Source organism: Hyla sarda, chromosome 1 (genome assembly GCF_029499605.1).
Source record: "Hyla sarda isolate aHylSar1 chromosome 1, aHylSar1.hap1, whole genome shotgun sequence".
Lineage (NCBI taxonomy): Eukaryota > Metazoa > Chordata > Amphibia > Anura > Hylidae > Hyla > Hyla sarda.
The window spans coordinates 247,502,076-247,524,272 of record NC_079189.1 but is presented as its reverse complement, the minus strand read 5'-3'; the positions used below and the strand labels follow the sequence as shown (position 1 = coordinate 247,524,272).

Genomic DNA, 22,197 nt, shown 5'->3' with positions numbered 1-22,197 from the left:
AGTACGTGTTACGCCTAGCGCTCCGGGTCCCCGCTCCTCCCCGGAGCGCTCACGGCGTCTCTTTCCCTGCAGCTCCCCGGTCAGTCCCGCTGACCGGGAGCGCTGCTCTGTCATGGCCGTTGGGGATGCGATTCGCACAGCGGGACGCGCCCGCTCGCGAATCGCATCCCAGGTCACTTACCCGTTCCCGTCCCCTGCTGTCATGTGCTGGCGCGCGCGGCTCCGCTCTCTAGGGCGCGCGCGCGCCAGCTCCCTGAGACTTAAAGGGCCAGTGCACCAATGATTGGTGCCTGGCCCAATTAGCTTAATTGGTTCCCACCTGTTCCCTGGCTATATCTAGTCTCCTCCCTTGCACTCCCTTGCCGGATCTTGTTGCCCTTGTGCCTTGTGAAAGCGTATTGTGTGTTTTATAGCCTGTGTACCAGTACCTTTGCTATCTCCCCTGACTACGAACCTTGCCGCCTGCCCCCGACCTTCTGCTACGTCCGACCTTGCTACTGCCCACTCCCTTGTACCTCGCCTTTCTTCAGTATCTTCAGCAGCCAGAGAGGTGAGCCGTTGCTAGTGGATACGACCTGGTCACTACCGCCGCAGCAAGACCATCCCGCTTTGCGGCGGGCTCTGGTGAAAACCTGTAGTGGCTTAGAACCGGTCCACTAGCGCGGTCCTCGCCAATCCCTCTCTGGCACAGAGGATCCACCTCCTGCCAGCCGGCATCGTGACAGTAGATCCGGCCATGGATCCCGCTGAGGTTCCCCTGCCAGTTGCCTCTGATATCACCACGGTGGTCGCCCAGCAAGCCCGACAGATCGCCCATCTAACCCACCAGATGTCAGAAATGTCCACCATTGTGCACCAACTTCAGTCGCAACTTCATCAGCAATCATCTCCTCCGCCAGCTCCTGCACCCCTTCCGCAGCGAGTGGCCACTCCTAGCCTCCGCCTGTCTTTGCCGGACAAATTTAATGGGGACTCTAAGTTTTGCCGTGGCTTCCTTTCGCAATGTTCTCTGCACTTGGAGATGATGTCGGACCTGTTTCCTACTGAAAGGTCTAAGGTGGCTTTCGTAGTCAGCCTTCTGTCTGGAAAAGCCCTGTCATGGGCCACACCGCTCTGGGACCGCAATGACCCCGTCACTGCCTCTGTTCACTCCTTCTTCTCGGAAATTCGAAGTGTCTTTGAGGAACCTGCCCGAGCCTCTTCTGCTGAGACTGCCCTGCTGAACCTGGTCCAGGGTAATTCCTCCGTTGGCGAGTACGCCATACAATTCCGTACTCTTGCTTCTGAACTATCCTGGAATAATGAGGCTCTCTGCGCGACCTTTAAAAAAGGCCTATCCAGCAACATTAAAGATGTTCTGGCCGCACGAGAGACTCCTGCTAGCCTGCATGAACTCATTCATCTAGCCACTCGCATTGACATGCGTTTTTCTGAGAGGCATCAAGAGCTCCGCCAGGAAAAAGACTTAGATCTCTGGCCACCTCTCCCACAGTCTCCACTGCAATCTGCGCCTAGGCCTCCCGCCGAGGAGGCCATGCAAGTGGATCGGTCTCGCCTGACCCTGGAAGAGAGGAATCGCCGTAAGGAAGAGAATCTTTGTCTGTACTGTGCCAGTACTGAACATTTTCTGGTGGATTGCCCAATCCGTCCTCCACGTCTGGGAAACGCACGCTCGCACTCAGCTCTCGTGGGTGTGGCGTCTCTTGATGCCAAGTCGGCTTCTCCACGTCTCACGGTACCTGTTCGGGTTTCCACTTCAGCCAGCTCTCCCCTCTCAGCCGTGGCCTGCCTGGACTCTGGAGCTTCTGGGAATTTTATTCGGGACTCCTTTGTGAATAAATTCCGTATTCCGGTGACCCGTCTTGTCAAGCCACTCCACATTTCCGCGGTCAACGGAGCCAGGTTGGACTGTACCATACGTTTCCGCACGGAGCCCCTTCTTATGAGCATCGGATCTCACCACGAGAGGATTGAACTTTTGGTCCTCCCCAATTGCACCTCGGAAATTCTCCTTGGACTTCCCTGGCTTCAACTTCATTCCCCAACCCTGGATTGGTCCACTGGGGAGATCAAGAGTTGGGGGTCCTCTTGTTCCAAGAACTGTCTAAAACCGGTTCCCAGTAACCCTTGCCGTAACTCTGTGGTTCCTCCTGTATCTGGTCCCCCTAAGGTCATTAAGGACTCTGCCTGCCACAGGAAATGCCCCTCCCCCCCTCCCAGTTCCATCAGGCAAGCTTCTGTGTCCCCTCATGGCCCTCGTCCTGGTGTCACACTGCCCCGTGCCAGGTCCCGCCCTCTGCCCTCTCTCCCCATTCCTACTCCTGCGGTTCTGCCTGCCGTTGAGGAATCCCTCCATCCTTTCCCGGTGTCCTCATCCCAGGGGAGGCAGTTACCCGATAAAGAGAAGGGGAGACCTAAGGGGGGGGGTACTGTTACGCCTAGCGCTCCGGGTCCCCGCTCCTCCCCGGAGCGCTCACGGCGTCTCTTTCCCTGCAGCTCCCCGGTCAGTCCCGCTGACCGGGAGCGCTGCTCTGTCATGGCCGTTGGGGATGCGATTCGCACAGCGGGACGCGCCCGCTCGCGAATCGCATCCCAGGTCACTTACCCGTTCCCGTCCCCTGCTGTCATGTGCTGGCGCGCGCGGCTCCGCTCTCTAGGGCGCGCGCGCGCCAGCTCCCTGAGACTTAAAGGGCCAGTGCACCAATGATTGGTGCCTGGCCCAATTAGCTTAATTGGTTCCCACCTGTTCCCTGGCTATATCTAGTCTCCTCCCTTGCACTCCCTTGCCGGATCTTGTTGCCCTTGTGCCTTGTGAAAGCGTATTGTGTGTTTTATAGCCTGTGTACCAGTACCTTTGCTATCTCCCCTGACTACGAACCTTGCCGCCTGCCCCCGACCTTCTGCTACGTCCGACCTTGCTACTGCCCACTCCCTTGTACCTCGCCTTTCTTCAGTATCTTCAGCAGCCAGAGAGGTGAGCCGTTGCTAGTGGATACGACCTGGTCACTACCGCCGCAGCAAGACCATCCCGCTTTGCGGCGGGCTCTGGTGAAAACCTGTAGTGGCTTAGAACCGGTCCACTAGCGCGGTCCTCGCCAATCCCTCTCTGGCACAGAGGATCCACCTCCTGCCAGCCGGCATCGTGACAGTACGTTTATAAGCCCTTTATTTTGATGACCTCTAACTTTTTTATTTTTCCGTATAAGCGGCGGTATGGGGGCTCATTTTTTGCACCATGATCTGTACTTTTTTTTATACCACATTTGCATATAAAAAACTTTTAATTAATTTTTAATAATTTTTTTTTAATAAAATGTTTAAAAAAAGTAGGACTTTTGGACGTTTTTTTTTTTTTTTCGTTCACGCCGTTCACCGTACGGGATCATTAACATTTCATTTTAATAGTTCGGACATTTACGCACGCGGCGATACCAAATATGTCTATAAAAAAAAATTACGCTTTTTGGGGGTAAAATAGGAAAAAACGTACGTTTTACTTTTTTATTGGGGGAGGGGATTTTTCACATTTTTTTTACTTTTACATTTTTTAACTTTTTTTTACACTTGAATAGTCCCCATAGGGGACTATTCATAGCAATACCATGATTGCTAATACTGATCTGTTCTATGTATAGGACATAGAACAGATCAGTGTTTTCGGTCATCTTCTGCTCTGGTCTGCTCGATCACAGACCAGAGCAGGAGACGCCGGGAGCCGGACGGAGGAAGGAGAGGGGACCTCCGTGCGGCGTTATGAATGATCGGATCCCCGAAGCAGCGATGCGGGCGATCCGATCATTCATTCAAATCGCGCACTGCTGCAGATGCCGGGATCTGTATTGATCCCGGCACCTGAGGGGTTAATGGCGGACGCCCGCGAGATCGCGGGCGTCGGGCATTGCCGGCGGGTCCCTGGCTGCGATCAGCAGCCGGGATCAGCCGCGCATGACACGGGCATCGCTCCGATGCACGCGGTTATGCACAGGACGTAAATGTACGTCCTGGTGCGTTAAGTACCACCTCACCAGGACGTACATTTACGTCCTGCGTCCTTAAGGGGTTAATCCATTTTTTATAATTTTTTGGGGGAATAAAATGTTATTAAAAAAGCATCTATTTTGGACTTTTTTTATTTTTCCTTCACGCCGTTCACCGTACGGTATCATTAACATTTTATTTTAATAGTTCAGATATTTTCGCACGTGGTGATACCAAATATGTATATAAAAAAATGTTAATACTTTTTGGGGGTGAAATAGGGAAAATGGGACAATTTCCGTTTTTATTGGGGGAGGGGGTTTTTCCAATTTTTTTTTACTTTATTTTTTTACTTTTTTTACTTTTATTTTTACACTTTAATAGTCCCCATAGGGGACTATTTATAGCAATCACTCGATTGCTAATACTGTTCAGTGCTATGTATAGGATATATGATCAGCATTATCGGTCATCTTCTGCTCTTGTCTGCGGGAAGGCAGATCAGAGCAGAAGACGCCGGGAAGGCAGTGGAGGCAGGTGAGGGGACCTCCGTCTACAGTGCTGGATGATCGGATCGCCGCTGCAGGCGATCCGATCATCCATTTTAGTGTCCGCAATGCTGCAGATGCCGTGATCTGTATTGATCACGGCATCTGAGGGGTTAGTGGCGGACATCCGCGGGATCACGGGTGTCCGCCATTATGGGCGGGTCCGTGGCTGCCATCAGCAGCCGGGACCTGCCGCGCATGATCCGGGCATCACTCCGATGCTCGCAGTTATGCTTAGGACGTAAATGTACGTCCTGATGCGTTAAATACCACCTCACCAGGACGTACATTTACGTCCTCCGACGTTAAGGGGTTAATGGATATATGTGGCAAAATGTATTCTCACCACAAGAATACACAAGGGACACACATTAGTCAAGAGAATGTATTACAAAGCTCACTTGGCCACCTGCGACCTTCATTAATAAATACCTGCTTTTATCAGGATTGCTTTTCAGTATTCCCTTAGCTTTGCATCATTATCAGACCATGAACGAGGCATGCAGCTGTATAATCAATTAGCATACTGGAGTGTGCTGTACTAATTGGAATGGATGGCTGACAGAGCCGATGCCTCTAAAGCCCTGCTGCTTCTTATTCTTTCAATGTCTTCAAAATGTGTTCTTTCTTCAGTATTAGCTATTTATGCCAGGTACCTGCTTTAGCTGGGTAATTGAACCATATCAAGATTTTATCATGTGGCTCAAGGACATGAAACTAGCGTATGGGCTGTGTTAAATTTGCTTCTTAATTGAAAACTCTCAAAAGTATTAAAATAAAGGTCCATCCATGCTATTTTAGAAATAAAATAAAAAACGTGTCACTCCTTTTTTGTGCTGAGATATAATTAATTGAAGTTGTAAGCTGGAAGGTTGTCATACACTTCAGACAGCTGTAGGGAAGTGGGAAGGGGAGTTAAGCCATTGTCATACACATCTGAAATCAAGTTGAAATTTAGCTACCCAATATTTTCCTTGCTTGAGAAGACCCCATGCAAGTTTTGGGAAGACCTCCATATGCATTAGATGGTCAGCTGGTTACACTGAGGCAAAATTATTATAATGTGTTTGGCCAACGTAAGGCCTGTTGCTCTTCTACCAAGCTCACTGCATCCATTTCCCTAATGGGATGAATAGCACCAAATAGGATGTGTACAATGATGTGCCTAGAAGTCAGACTCTCTGGAAGAGAAAAACGTATCCCCTGGCCCTGGCTCTCTTCCTGAATGGGGCGTATTGACCGTCGCACAAAGCGATTGCCAACACGCCCCCTCAATGCATCTCTATGGAAGAGACAGAGCGATGCACTAGAAAATCTCTGGCTCTACCGAACTCAGTACAGAAATTACAATTTGCTTATTTTCATAATTTCTGCTTACGATGAAGCACCAAGTACACTTTAAAATTTTAAAATGAGAAGGCTAAAAATATTTCAAAATGCCAGTTTCATCAGTTTCCACCATACAACATGACATATTGGGGAGCTGATTTAAATCCCGAGATGTATTCTTTCAGCTCAACAGTGTACTGTTGCACTGTGTATGCACTTACCTAACTTACTTTTATTGGGCAGACTAGATGGGCCAAATGAGTCTTATCATTCTATGTTACTTAGTTACTAATCCATCAATTGGTCACTGTGTTAAATGTAAGTAAACATAGCTGATACTGTAAATTTTAAGTGACCTAATGGATTTATTTTGTATTTATGTATTTATTTTAAACAACTAATACATCAAGTTTGTGGAGAATTTGGTTAACCCCGAGGAAATTTTGATTTCTGGTTCACGTTTTTTCCTCCTCCCCTTCTAAGACCTATAACTTTTTTATTTTTCCACTGACAAAGTTGTATTAGGGCTTATGTTTTGCCAGACAAGTTGTACTTTTCAATTGTATACTTTATTTCATCATATAATGTATTACGAAGCCAGAAAAAAAAATTTTTGTAGGGCAAAATTAAAAAGCGCAATTTTGTGGGCCAATAATTTTTACAGAGTTCACAATACAGTAACTCTGAGATTACAGACTATTGTATGGGTCAGTAGAATTCCAAAGATACTAAAATGTTTGCTTCATTTTATGGTAAAAAAATAAATAAATGAAAACTTGAATAAAAAAAAAAAACTCTGTTCATCGTCATGTTCTGACCCCTATAACTTTTTTATTTTTCCTAAACCCTGTTCTAGGGGTTAAGGTGTAGTTTACAATAGTACCACATTTGTGTAGTTCTGTTTTTTTGATAACTTTTTATTCAATTTTTTTCTGGGATGTGATGTGGCCAAAAATAAATTTTGTCGCTTTGAATTTTTTTGCGGTTACGCTGTTGGCTATGCAGAATCGGGAATGTAATAATTTAATAGTTCAAACAATTACGCACGTGGTGATACCAAATATGTGTACTTTTCTTTTTTTTTACAGTGTTTTAATGAGAAAATGAGGGGTAAAAATGGGAAAAGCCCTAGGAGCAGAGGCAAGGCTTCCCTAGCATCCTATTGTCACCCCATGTTATTGCAGGGGGTGATGGGACCACTAGATACCAGAGAATAGTGGCATTTAATATCTAAATGCCATGATCTGTACTGATCACAGTATTTAACCAATTAACCCCTTCAGCACCTGGCCATTTTTGGCCTTAACCCCTTAAGGACCAAGCCCATTTTCACCTTAAGGACCAGAGCGTTTTTTGCACATCTGACCACTGTCACTTTAAGCATAAATAACTCTGGGATGCTTTTACTTTTCATTAGTTTTTTTGTGACATATTCTACTTTATGCTAGTGGTAAATTTTCGCAGATACTTGCATCATTTCTTGGTGAAAAATTCCCAAATTTAAATTTTTTTTTTTTACTTTGAAGTTATCTGCTTATAAGGAAAATGGACAACCCAAATAAATTATATATTGATTCACATATACAATATGTCTACTTTATGACTGAATCATAAAGTTGACATGTTTTTACTTTTGGAAGACATCAGAGGGCTTCAAAGTTCAGCAGCAATTTACCAATTTTTCACAAAATTTTCAAAATCGGAATTTTTCAGGGACCAGTTAAGTTTTGAAGTGGATTTGAAGGGCCTTCATATAAGAAATACCCCATAAATGACCCCATTCTAAAATCTGCACCCCTCAAAGTGTTCAAAATGACATTCAGTAAGTGTGATAACCCTTTAGGTGTTTCACAGGAATAGCAGCAAAGTGAAGGAGAAAATTCAAAATCTTAATTTTTTACACTCGCATGTTCTTGTAGACCCAGTTTTTGAATTTTTACAAGGGGTAAAAGGAGAAAAATCCTCTCAAAATTTGTAACTCCATTTCTCTCGAGTAAGGAAATACCTCATATGTGTATGTCAAATGTCCGGCAGGCACAGTAGAGGGCTCAGAAGGGAAGGAGCGACAATGGTATTTTGGAGAGTGAGTTTTTCTGAAATGATTTTTGGGGGCATGTCATATTTAGGAAGGCTCTATGGTGCCAGAATAGCAAAAAAGCGCCCACATGGCATACCATTTTGGAAACGACACCCCTCAAGGCACGTAACAAGGGGTCCAGTGAGCCTTAACACCCCACAGGTGTTTGACGACTTTGCGTTAAAGTCGGATGTGTAAATGAAAAAACATTTTTTTTCACTAAAGTGCAGTTTTTTCCCCAAATTTCCATTTTTACAAGGGGTAATGGGAGAAAATGCCCTTCAAAATTTGTAACCACATCTCTTCTGAGTATGGAAATACCCCATGTTAGAACGTAAAATGCTCTGCGGATGAACTACAATGCTCAGAAGGGAAGGAGTCACATTTGGCTTTTGGAAAGCAAATTTTGCTGAAATGGTTTTTGGGGGGCATGTCGCATTTAGGAAGCCCCTCAAGGAACGTAACAAGGGGTACAGTGAACCTTAACACCTCACAGGTGTTTGATGACTTTTTGTTAAAGTTGGATGTGTAAATGAAAAAAAAAAATCACAAAAATGCTGGTTTTTCCACAAATTTTACATTTTTACAAGGGGTAATAGGAGAAAATGACCCCCAAAATTTGTAACCCCATTTCTTCTGAGTATGGAAATACCCCATGTGTGGACGTCAAGTGCTCTGCTTGTGCACTACAATGCTCAGAAGAGGAGGAGTGCCATTGAGCTTTTGAAAAGAGAATTTGTTTGGAATGGAAGTCAGGGGCCATGTGCGTTTACAAAGCCCCCCGTGGTGCCAGACCAGTGGACCCCCACATGTGACCCCATTTTGGATACTACTTTCCTCACAGAATTTAATAAGGGGTGCAGTAAGCATTTACACCCCACTGGCATTTGACAGATCTTTGGAACAGTGGGCTGAGCAAATTAAAAATTAAATTTTTCATTTTCACGGACCACTGTTCCAAAATTCTGTCAGACACCTGTGGGGCGTAAATGCTCACTGCACCCCTTATTACATTACGTGAGGGGTGTAGTTTCCAAAATGGGGTCACATGAGGGGGGGGTCCATTGTTCTGGCACTATGGGGCTTTGTAAACACACGTGGCCTTCAATTCCGGAAAAATTTTCTCTCTAAAAACCCAATGGCGCGCCTTCTCTTCTGAGCATTGTAGTTCGCCCACAGAGCATTATACATCCACATATGGGGTATTCCCTTACTCAGAAAAAATGGGGTTACAAATTTAGGGGGGAATTTTTTCCTATTTTCCCCTGTGAAAATGAAAAATTTAGGATAACACCAGCATTTTTGTGAAAAAAAGAATGTATTTTTAATTTTCCCATCCAAATTTAACAAAAAATTGGTCAAACACCTGTGGGGTGTTAAGGCTCACTACACCCCTTGTTACGTTCCGTGAGGGGTGTAGTTTCCAAAATGGGGTCACATGTGTATACATTTTTTTGCGTTTATGTCAGAACCGCTGTAAATTCAGCCACCCCTGTGCAAATCACCAATTTAGGCCTCAAATTTACATAGTGCGCTCTCACTCCTGAGCCTTGTTGTACGTCCACAGAGCATTTTACGCCCGCTAGGAGCTTGCGCTGCGTCGAAAAATTTGCCGCTGCTCATACTTGAAGCAGGAAACTTACTGTAAACCCGTCCGTGTGAATGTACCCTTTACATTAGTTTATAGAAATAGATTGGATCAGCTCACTCACTGTTTTTAGAATCCAAACGTCCAGCACAACCTCTCCTCGTGGAAGCCTGAAAACAAAGCACTGAGCCTGGGTCCTCAGGTGTACTGATTGGCAAACAAAGAAACAGGGTTTCCGGCTCCCGACTTGGAGTAAAAAAATTATTCAAGCTTTATTCCTTATCAGATTAAAATCCAAAATATAGCATAAGAAAAGAGAAAACAGGATTAAAAAGAACACTCACAAAACGCACCAACACGTTTTGACTTATTTCTAAGTCTTAATTATGGCAACTATTGATAGAAAAGACCAGCTTAATTTACCGCCAAAGCAACCACTTCCTGAACATGGGACCGCCCTGAAAGCAGGTGTTTCCCACAGGACATGAAGTGCAACATAGTAATTGTCAAAAAACAATATATATCAACACCTAAAAAAAAAAACACTTATAGAATACACCTGCATAAATGACATTAGGCATATAAAAAAAAAAAAAAAAAACATGTTCTATAGCAGGGGCCCTCAAACTTTTTAAACGGGGGGCCAGTTCACGGTCCCTCAGACCGTTGGAGGGCCGGACTATAGATAACAAAACATGAACAAATTCCTATGCACACATATATCTTATTAGTGGACTACCACTTTAAGTATGCAGCACAGTTCCACCCACATAAGGTGGGCAGTATAGATCCCCCACATTTGGTTGTAGTTCCCACACATTAGGGTTGGCATTACAGTTCCCCCACATTAGAGTTGGCAGTACAGTTCCCCCACATTAGGTGCAGTACAGTTCCCCCACATTAGGTGCAGTACAATTCCCCCACATTAGGTGCAGTACAATTCCCCCACATTAGGTGCAGTACAGTTCCCCCACATTAGGTGCAGTACAGTTCCCCCACATTAGGTGCAGTACAATTCCCCCACATTAGGTGAAGTACAGTTCCCCCACATTAGGTGCAGTACAGTTCCCCCACATTAGGTGCAGTACAGTTCCCCCACATTAGGTGCAGTACAGTTCCCCCACATTAGGTGCAGTACAGTTCCCCCACATTAGGTGCAGTACAATTCCCCCCACATTAGGTGCAGTACAATTCCCCCCACATTAGGTGCAGTACAATTCCCCCCACATTAGGTGCAGTACAGTTCCCCCACATTAGGTGCAGTACAGTTCCCCCACATTAGGTGCAGTACAGTTCCCCCACATTAGGTGCAGTACAATTCCCCCCACATTAGGTGCAGTACAATTCCCCCCACATTAGGTGCAGTACAATATCCCCACATTAGGTGCAGTACAGTTCCCCCACATTAGGTGCAGTACAGTTCCCCCACATTAGGTGTGGTACAGTTCCCCCACATTAGGTGCAGTACAGTTCCCCCACATTAGGTGCAGTATTGTTCCCCCACATTAGGTGCAGTATAGTTCTCCCCACATTAGGTGCAGTGCAGTTCCCCCACATTAGGTGCAGTACAATTCCCCCACATTAGGTGCAGTACAGTTTCCCCCACATTAGGTGCAGTACAGTTCCCCCTACATTAGGTGCAGTAAAATTCCCCCACATTAGGTGCAGTACAATTCCCCCACATTAGGTGCAGTACAATTCCCCCACATTAGGTGCAGTACAGTTCCCCCACTTTAGGTGCAGTATAGCTGCCCACATTAGGTGCAGCATGTTCCCCCACATTAGGTGCAGTATAGATCCCCCAAATTAGGTGCAGTATAGACCCCCCAAATTAGGTGTGCAGTATAGCTCCCCCACATTAGGTGCAGTATAGCTCCCCACATTAGGTGCAGCATGTTCCCCCACATTAAGTGCAGAATAGATCTCCCACATTAGGTGCAGTATAGATCCCCCAAATTAGGTGCAGTATAGCTCCCCACATTAGGTGCAGTATTTCCCCCCACATTAGGTGCAGTATTTCCCCCCACATTAGGTGCAGTATAATGTTCCCCCACATTAGGTGCAGTATAATGTTCCCCCACATTAGGTGCAGTATAATGTTCCCCCACATTAGGTGCAGTATAATGTTCCCCCACATTAGGTGCAGTATAATGTTCCCCCACATTAGGTGCAGTATGTTCCCCCACAGACATACAGCCTCCAGCCAGTGTATGGCTGGAGGCTGTATGCCTGTGTTCTGCCCCACTTCAGTGCTCCGACCACCGCTCCTCCAGTCCAGACATAGCAGTAAGTCCCGGGACCAATGGAGCGGGGTGGTCGGAGCACCGAAGCTGACAGCGCACGTCCTCATCGCTGTCCCGCTCCTCCGCGCTCCGTTGCTATTGGCGCACGCACGGCGTCAGTGACGTCCCTGCATGCGCCACCTTCCCAGCAGCCCCTGCATTTTTTAAGTAAACACGGGGTCTCCGAGAGCGCATCCCTGTGTCCCGAAAACATCTTTTGGGACACAGGGATGTCCCAGGCAGTAGCGGGCTGGATAAATGTCCTCGGCCGGCCATAGTTTGAGGACCCCTGTTCTATAGATATATGCAGGAATATGCAGATATATTATAAATGAGAAAATATGTGCATAACCATCAATAATAATAATAGAATTACAAGTTAAAGAATAAAACACTCTCTCACAGTGTATGGACACATCTATACACATCTATGTTTCCGTGAAATACGACAGGGCTCTGAAGTGAGAGAGTGCCATGCGAATTTTAGGCTTAAATTAGGGATTTTCATAGGGTCGTACCTGGATGCAAGCGTTACACTTGCCTCCTCCACTAAAAATACTGTACGTCAGTTTTCCCCGAACAGGGTGCCTCAAGCTGTTGCAAAATTCCCAACATGCCTGGATAGTCAATGGCTGTCCGGCAATACTGGGAGTTGTTATTTTGCAACAGCTGGAGGCTCCGTTTCGGAAAAACTGACGTAGAAGACGTTTTTTATTTTTATTGGGGGGGGGGGGGTACTGTATATGTAGTGTTTTACTCTTTATTTAGGGTTAGTGTAGTGTAGTGTTTTTAGGGTACATTCACATGGGCGGAGGTTTACAGTGGAGGATTACAGTGTACCCTGTACATTCACGTGGGGTAGGGGGTGGGGGAGCAGATGAAGGGCCAGATGTTGCCGAACTACAAATCCAAGCATGCCTGGACAGTCTCGGCATGCTTTGAATTGACATCTGGAGCACTACAGCTTGGACACCACTATATAGTGGTCTCCAAACAGTGCCCTTCCAGATGTTGCAAAACTACAACTCCTAGCATGCTGAGAGTGTCCAGGCATGCGTGGAGTTGTAGTTCTGCAACATCTGAAGGGCCAGATATTACATAACTATAACTCCCAGCATGCCTGGACAGTCTGGGCATGCTGAGAGTTGTAGTTTTGCAACATCTGGAAGGACAGTGGTCTCAAAACTGTGGCCCTCCAGATGTTGCAAAACTACAACTCCCAGCATGCCCAGACAGCCAAAGGCTGTCTGGGCATGCCGGGAGTTGTAGTTTTGAAACTCCTAGATACAGCAGTGAAGATCACTTTACTGCAATCTTCACTGCAGTATCTACAGGCCCCTTGCACATCGCCACCATCTTCTCCCGCTCTGCCCGCCCCTGGATGAACGCCCCTGCCCTGCGATTCGCCAATTTGCCAGATAGGTCAATCGCAGGGGATAGGAGGAGGTGACACCCCTGTCACCTCACTCCTATCCTTTAGGATGATTGGGGTTGTCTCTGACCGCTCAGATCATCCCTATTTTACGGGCTATCGGGTCATCAGAGACCCGATTAGCCCGGAATAGCCGCAAATCGCCGATCTGAATTGACCAGCGTTGTGCAGCGATTTGGGGTCTCAGGACCTCCCCAGGCATTTGCACGGGATGCCTGTTGAATCATTTCAGCAGGCATCCTGTTTCGATCCCCATCCGGCTAGCGGCATACAGGTACGCCCTTGGTCCTTAAGTACCAGGACGCAAGGGCGTATCCATACGCCCGTGGACCCCAACAGGTTAAATCTGACCTGTCCCACTTTGTGTTGTGATAACTTCTGGATGATAACATTTTAATATTGATTCTGAAATTTTTTTTCATGACATATTGTACCTAAATTTTGGTTGATACATTCTGCATTTTTGTTGTAAAAACTCCAACATTCCGTGAAAAAGTTAGCATTTTTCTGAATTCCAGATTCTCTGCTTGTAAGAAAGATAGTTATGTCATATAAATTACTTTAACATTTACAATATGTCTACTTCATGTTGGCAATTAGAAACATAGCAAATTCTTTGCTCCTGCTCAGCCTCTTAATGAAGTTGATGCACGCTGTACTGAGAGTTCCACACCTCCCATGAGAACATCCACAAATCACACATAGTATGGGGTAAGGCAACAGAAAAAACAAATCCACATAAGCTCAGACCCAACAGGGCAGTAATTCACGATCAGGGGTAAAGAAAATATAGAAAATAAATGTACATTTAACTAAGTATAAGAAATCTATTCTGTAGGTCCAAACCATTACAACGATACAGAATTTATATAGGTTTTGTTTTATTTTATTACTTTAAAAAAAAAAAAAAACTTTTTGTCAGAAAATTAAGATGCTTAAAATTGGCAATTTCTGACCCAATTTTTTGTGCAGTGATCTGTAGATTTTATCGAAACCATTTTTGTTTAGATGGAACTTTTTGATCACTTTATATAAATGTTTTTCTCATATAAAATGGCCAAAAATAAGCAATTCTAGACTATTTTTTATATTTATGCCGTTCACCGTAATTAGTTTTATTAACATCATATTTTAATAGTTCGGACATTTCTACATGCAGCGATACCACTTAGGTTTATTTTTGTTTACATTAGTTTTTATTTAAGAAATGAGAAAAGGGAGGTGATATAAACTTTTATTAGGAAAGGGGTTTATTATACACACACTTTTTAAAATATTTTAATCACTATTTGTTATTCTTCATAGGGACTTATATATGGAGTGTTTTGATTGGAAAACACTATACAATGCTGTGTTTTTGGCGGTGCACTCTCCTCCAGTTTCTGTGGTGCATTTTATTTATTCTAATTTATGTATCAAGAAATGCTGGAAGTCACATTTATTTACTAACTAACTACAACTCCCAGCATGCCCATACAGCATATGGTTCTACAGCTGCCCCAAACCAAAACTACAACTCCCAGCATGTTGCACTAGGGCTGGGCGGTATGACCAAATATGTGTATCACGGTATTTTTGTAACTTATGGCGGTTCCACGGTATATAACGGTATTTCTCCTCCCCCCCCCCCTTAAGTCATGTTACCCGCGAGCGCTGTTCTGCTTCCCCCCCCCCCCCCCCCAAATTAATAATCAGCCCAGCGCTGTGCTGTCCCCATCGGGGTACTGCTCACATATGTCACCCGCCCTCCTGTTTGTTGCGGGCCGCTTGCGCTGGCTGTGTGAGCTGTATCCCTATGCCCGGGCTGCAAAAAGTAAACAAAACCACGTTCCTACGTCGGCCTTACGCTCTTCCTGGGGAAGGTACGTCAGCCAATCACCGGCCGCAGCGATGTTCCGCCCCGGCCCGTGATAGGCTGAGCCCACTGTCATGTAGGAAGCCGGCTTCTTACATGACAGTGGGCTCAGCCTATCACCGGGTAAGGCGGAACATCGCTGTGGCCGGTGATAGGCCACGGCTCTCCGACGTAACTTCTCCAGGAAGAGCGTAAGGCTGATGTAGGAACGCGGTTTTGTTTACCTTTTGCAGCCCAGGCATAGGGATACAGCTCACAGTACAGAGTTCCAGCCAGCGCAGGCGGCCCGCAACAAACAGGAGGAGCAGGAGGGCAGCACTTGCGGGTGACATATATGAGTAGTACCCCGATGGGGACAGCGCAGCGCTGGGCTGTTGATTAATTTGAGGGGGGAGGGGAAGCAGAACAGCTCTTGCAGGTCACATATGATTAGTTCCCCGATGTGGGGACAGTGCAGCGCTGGGCTGATACTTCATTCATTCCCGAGGGGAAGGGGCCAAACCGGTATTGCGGTATGGGGAAAAATTCATATCGTGGCGGACAAAAAATGTCGGTATTTGGTATGAACCGGTATACTGCCCAGCCCTATGGTGCACTATATAAGAGTACAGTTTAGGTCATGGTGCAACATACTGGGAGTTGTAGTTTTGGGTCAGCTGCAAAGCCAAAGGCTGTCAAAGAATGCTGGGAGTTGCAGTTAGCAACTACAGCGCCCAGCATGCTCTGAAACGTGCCTGCAAGCACTATATAAAGGTATAGTATAGGTTATGGTGCCACATGCTGGGAGCTGTAGTTTTGGGTTAGCTGCAGAGATATAGGCTGGATCAAGGAATGCTGGAAGTTATAGTTACTAACTACAACTCCCAGCATGCCCTGATACAGCCTATGGTTCTGCAGCTGACCCAAAACTGCAACTCCCAGCATGTTTCACCATAATCTAAATTGTATACTACTATATAGTGCAAGATGCTTGGAGTTGTAGTTTTGGTCTGCTGCAGAACCATAGGCTGTATCAGGGCATGATGGGAGTTGTAGTTAGTAACTGCAACTCCCAGCATTCCTTGATCTAGCCTATATCTCTGCAGCTGACCCAAAACTACAACTCCCAGCATGTGGCACCATAACCTATACTATACTTTTATATTCTGGAAGTTGTAGTTTGGCGTCAGCAGCAGAACCATAGGCTGTATCAGGGCATGCTGGGCATTACAATTATTAACTACAACACCCAGCATGCCCTGATACACTCTTTGGGTCTGCTGCTGTCCCCAAATCATAAATTCCAGCATGTCAAAACTTAATTTTTTATTATTCTTTATACATATTTATTATGTTTTTACAGTTTGTACCCACTTACCCATTCCTCCTTTTGGGGGACCAGAGAGGCGCTCATCTTCGGTTTGGCTCCTGACTTAAATTACTTGTGAGCAGCCGCAAGGTGTTACAGATGTGCCTGTGAGCGCCACGGACGTCTGTACCTGCAGCCCCTGCACTTTTAAAGGGGCCCAGGGAATAATTCTTACAGCGCAGTGTAATTGCGGGCGCACAAGGTAATGAGTGGTAGGGGGAGGGGGTGGATAGCTTGGTGTGCACAGCTAGTTGATGAGGGGGGGGGGGACAATAAATTTAAAATAAAATAAAAAGAAGTTGTCAGCAGCGGGGCCCACCTATGGACCCAGGCCCTCGGGCACTGCCTGAGTGCCCGACATGTCAGTCCGCCCCTGCTCACGATTCAGATGAATATTCGTTTCTTGATTTTGTTTTATTTTATTTTATTTCAAAACATGTTTTTCGTAGAAGACATGTAAGAGCTGAGATGTCCTTTCTGCTCAAACTTCACGTTGGCATCATTTTTTAAATGTCCTTTTAGGGCGCGCGTACGCCGGAGCTTTAAGATTTAAAGGGCCAGTGCGCCCATTGATAAATTCCTCCTCCTCCCACACTTCCCTGCCAGATCTTTGTTACCTTGTGCCTGTGAGAAAGCATACCTGAAAGTTTCCTTGCCATGTATCTGATTGTTTGCTCAGTGACCTGACCTTGCTCCTATGCCGCCTGCCTACTGACTTCCTGCTACATCCCTACTACGCTATTGTGCCGCCTACCCTAACTTTCTGCTATCCTGACTACGAGCTGCCTTATCCCTCCTGTGCCTCGCATCCCCTCAGCTGCCTGTGTGGTCGAGCCGTGCCAGAGGTAGCGACCTGGGTGCCGCCTGCTGCAGCAAGCCCATCCCACTCTGCGGTGGGCTCTGGTGAAAACCAGCGGCACCTTTGACTCCGCTCCCTGGTATGGTCCGAATCATCTGCCACACAGGTCCAGCAGATCCACATCCACCGGTGTTTCTGTCTTCTGAACCGTGAGTGTTACAGTAAGATCCGGCCATGGATCCCGCTGAGATACCCCTGCCTGAAGTTGCGGATCTTCCCTCCATTGTGGTACGTCAGTCTCAGCAATTGGCGCGACAGGCACAGCAACTTACTCAACTGTCTGATATGACAAAACAGCTTTTGGCCTTGCAACAGCAGCAACACCTGCAACCTGTCCCACTCCCTTCTCCAGCTCCTGAAGTGTCTTCTGGCTCCCAACTACGTCTGCCTTTACCTTCTAAGTATGATGGTGATTCCAAGTTATGCAGAGGCTTTGTTACACAGTGCTCCATGCATTTAGGGCACATGTCTGAACTGTTTCCGACGGAATGTGCTAAGGTGGCCTTTGTTATTAGCCTATTGTCCGTAAAAGCCCTGGCCTGGGCTACACCCCTTTGGGACCGCGGTAATCCGGTAGCTTCCAACTTGACAGCTTTTCTGGCAGAATTTCGCAATGTCTTTGAGGAACCTGCTGAGACTGCTTTGCTGAACCTATGTCAAGGGAATTCTTTCGTTGGTGATTACATTTCAATTCCGCGTTCTAGCCTCAGAAATAGCATGGAATTATAAGGCCTTGTGTGCCACATTAGTCTAGCAGGATTAAAGATGCCCTGGCTGCACATGATCCTCCGTTTTCTCTGACTGAACTTATCCACTTGGCCACACGTATTGATGTGCGTTTTGCTGAGAGGTAGGAAGAACTGCGCTTAGAGAAGGAACCTGCTCGAACACGGAGATATCCTCGCCTGGCAGCCGTGTTTCAACGTCCACCTCTACAGTTTCCTGCACCTCTTGCTGAAGAGGATATGAAAGTGGATCATTCCCGTCTTACGCAACAGGAGAGATCATGACGATGCAGTGAGGATTTGTGTTTTTATTGTGCTAGCCCGGAGCACTTCCTCAAAGATTGTTCTGTTTGTCCACAGTATTTGGGAAAACGCTCGCAGCTAGGGTACGTGGGAGAGGCTTCCCTAGGTGTGAATACCACCTCTCCTCGCTTGACCATTTCTGTACAAGTCTTCGCTTCTGCCTAGTCTTCCTTCAGCGCTACAGCATTTTTGGATTCTAGATCTGCAGGTGACTTTATTGATGCTTCTTTCGTCCACAAATATCATCTTCCTGTTACTTGGATTGCCAAGCCTTTGTTCATCTCTTCTGTTAATGGACAAAATTTGGACGTTAAGGTGCTATTCCGTACTGAGCCTCTTGTCATGCAAGTGGGTGTCTTGCATAAAGAAAAGACTGAATTCTATGTACTATCTTACTGTACTTCTGAGCTTCTTCTTGGCCTTCCTTGGCTCCGACGTCACTCTCCGCAACTAGATTGGAAAACTGGAGAAATTATTCGCTGGGGACAATTCTGTCAAAATCTTTGTCTCAGTCCAGTCCAGCCTATAGTTGTTTCCCGTCCTCCTCCTTTGCCTGGTCTGCCACCACATTATCAAGATTTCTCTGACGTATTCTGCAAGAAACAAGCTGAGTCTCTACCTCCACATCGTCCTTACCACTGCCTTATAGATCTTCTGCCTGGTACCACTCCTCCTTGTGGAAGGATATACCATCTATCAGTTCCTGAGACCAAAGCCATGGCTGAGTATATCCAGGAGAATCTACAAAAGGGATTTATCTGTAAGTCCTCTTCTCTACAAAAGAAGAAACCAGCTCCAGCAGGAGAAGAAGGATGGCTCACTCCGTCCATGCATTGACTACAGGGGACTTAACAAAATCACGGTCAAGAACTGTTACCCACTACCTCTTATCTCAGAACTTTTTGACCATCTACGTGGTGCCAAGGTCTTCTCCAAGTTGAAATTATGTGGAGCATATAACCTCATTCGTATCCACAAGATAGATGAAGGGAAAACGGCCTTCAATACTCGTGACGAACATTATGAGTATCTCGTAATGCCTTTTGGTCTCTGCAATGCTCCAGCCATTTTATCAGAGTTTGTCAATGATATCTTCCGTGATCTTATCTACACCTGTGTTGTCATATACATAGAAGACATCCTGATCTTCTTTTCCAACTTAGCGGAGCTTCGTAATTATGTTCATCTGGTACTTCAGCAACTACGGAAGAATCATCTCTACGCCAAACTGGAGAAATGTCTGTTCGAGAAGTCAAGTCTTCCGTTTCTTGGCTACATTGTCTCTCATCGTTGCCTGCAGATGGATCCAGATAAATTATCTGCAGTGTTGGATTGGCCTTGTCCTTTGGGCCTACGTGCTGTCCAACACTTTCTGGGATTCGCAAGCTGATAAAAGTAGATGACCTCCTCCATCTTTCTCTCCTGGTGACATGTGTGGCTTTCATCCAAGTACATCCGCTTCAAGATACCCTGTTACAAGCTTGGTCCTCGCTACCTTGGTTCCTTCCAGATTCCACAAAAAATGTATCCTGTCTCCTACAAACTCAGTCTACCTGCTACATTATGTATTCCCAATTCCTTCCACATCTCTCTCCTCAAGCCTCTTGTCATAAACCGTTTTTTTCAAAAGAATCTTGTCCCCACACCTGTCTCCGGCTCTACAAAGCTAAACAGATTCTTGCCACTAAAACCGTGAGAGGTAAGCAATTTTTTCTGGGAGGGTTACGGTCCCGAGGAGAGCTCTTGGGAGCCTGAGGAGAATATCCTGGACCGTGACCTTCTCAGGAGTTTTCTGATTCGTAAAAGGAGGGGGAGACCAAAGGGGGGGTTACTGTTACGTTATGCGCTCCGGCCGCACACTGCTGCTGCCGGCGCGGCTGAGATTCGCATTGCTGGACGCACCCACATGTGAATCCCAGTCCTTCACTTACCAGGTGCTTCTCCTACGCCCGCCTCTGCCTCTCTGCTCCGGCATGCGTGTCCCTGTCCCCTAGGGCTTGTGCCCCCCAGAGCTTTAAGATTTAAAGAGCCAGTGCACCCATTAGTGTAGTACACCTGTGGCTGATTGATAAATTCCTCCTCCTCCCACACTTCCCTGCTGGATCTTTGTTGCCTTGTGCCTGAGAAAGCATACCTGAGAGTTGCCTTGCTGTGTATCTGATCTTTTGCTCTGTGACCTAACCTTGCTCCTCTGCCGCCTGCCTACTGACCTCCAGCTACATCCTGACTACGCTACTGTGCCGCCTGCCTTGACCTTCTGCTATCCTGACTACGAGCTGCCTTATCCCTCCTGTGCTTCGCATCTCCTCAGCCGCCTGTGTGGTCAAGCCATGCCAGAGGTAGCGACCTGGGTGCCGCCTGCCGCAGCAAGTCTATCCCGCTTTGTGGCGGGCTCTGGTGAAAAACAGCGGCACCTTAGACTCGGCTCCTTGGTACGGTCCGAGTCATCTGCCACACAGGTCCAGCAGATCCACATCCACCGGTGTTCCTGTTTTTACAGTGGCCCTTGTGCACTACATAACTCACACACAGGTCTTAGACATGAAGGAGTACAGTGTGGATTTTGTGTCATGCTTTTATTTAGGATATTTGATAGGCATCATATCAAGATGCAGAGATCCCAAAATATTTTTGCTAAACAAATTTATGTTTTCCTTTCGTACCATTTTGGGGTACATGTGACACTATGTTTGCCTTTCATTCCAGTTTTTTTAAGGTGGTACTAATAAAAATATTCAGTTCTGCCATTGTTTATTAGAATTTTTTATAAATTTTTGATTTATAGTAAAAAAAAAATAATTTTTTATGAAAAAAAAACTTTTGATTGTCACCATATTCCGAGAGCTGTAACTTTTTTAATATTTTTTTTTTCCATTTTTTTTTACTGAGGTAGGATTACCAAAAAGCAGTAATGTTGTCAAGTTTACTTATTTATTTATTGTTTTTTTTACAGTGTTCACCATTCTGTATAAATGATTTGGTAATTGTATTGTACGACTATAGCGACACCTCATTAATGTACTCTATTTTCTACTATATTTACATTCTAAAAACAATTTTTGATTTTAATAAATGTGCATTGCTGTGATCTTGAAATTTTTATACCAACAATGTTGTTTGTGGGCAAAATTATTTTTTTCTAGCTGACGTTTTTAATGCTACTTTTTTGGGATAGAGTTAAACACTTTTTATTTTAGTTTTATAGAGGTGGCATTAACATAAATCAGTAAATTTGTCAAGTTTTGTATTCATGTTTTTGAAACATAGAATGTGTTGGCAGATAAGAACCATTTGGCCCATCTAGTCTGCCCAATAATCTGAATCCTTTCAATAGTCCCTTGCCCTATCTTTTATGAAGGATAGCCTTATGCTTATCCCATGCATGTTTAACCCCTTAAGGACCAAGGACGTCCGGGGACGTCCTGGCACCCTGGGCTTTAAGGACCAAGGACGTCCCTGGACGAAATGCTTCAGCAGGCATCCAGGGCATATGCCGAGGGGGGCCATGTCGGCCCCCCATGTCGGCGATCATCGCAAATCGCGAGGGAAATCGCCCCTGCAATCTGCGGCGTTACCGGGCTGTTCGCCCGGTAATTTTGCATGATCCTGGTTGTCACAAACAGCCAGGACCATGCTGAAGTATAGGAGCGAGGTGGCAAGCCTACCACCTTCTCCTATCCCCTGCGATTCGTCGGTTAGAACTAACCGACCAATCGCGGTGGGGTTACTTCCTCCCGCCCTGCCTGGCCCCTGGAAGTCCGGAGTGAACGGGAGGAAGACCGGAGGGCGCGGCGGGGGACGGGGGAGTGCTGGGGCCCGGCCCAACACTTACCTTGTCCGTGAAGACCCGGATGCCGGCGGCGGAAACGGCGG

The 22,197-nt window shown here is 46.1% G+C and overlaps 1 protein-coding gene and 1 long non-coding RNA gene across 2 annotated transcripts in view; one reads left to right on the top strand and one right to left on the bottom strand.

Moving 5' to 3' along the window:
- PDE4C (phosphodiesterase 4C) overlaps window positions 1-22,197 on the top strand; it is a 934,858-nt gene that overhangs the window by 282,054 nt on the left and 630,607 nt on the right. The window lies entirely within an intron of this gene.
- The window catches only part of LOC130367666 (uncharacterized), a 54,605-nt gene that overhangs the window by 20,197 nt on the left and 12,211 nt on the right, over window positions 1-22,197 (bottom strand). The window contains exon 2 of the long non-coding RNA XR_008892140.1: window positions 9,645-9,798. This is a non-coding gene — a long non-coding RNA (uncharacterized LOC130367666). The remainder of the gene's footprint in view (window positions 1-9,644; window positions 9,799-22,197) is intronic.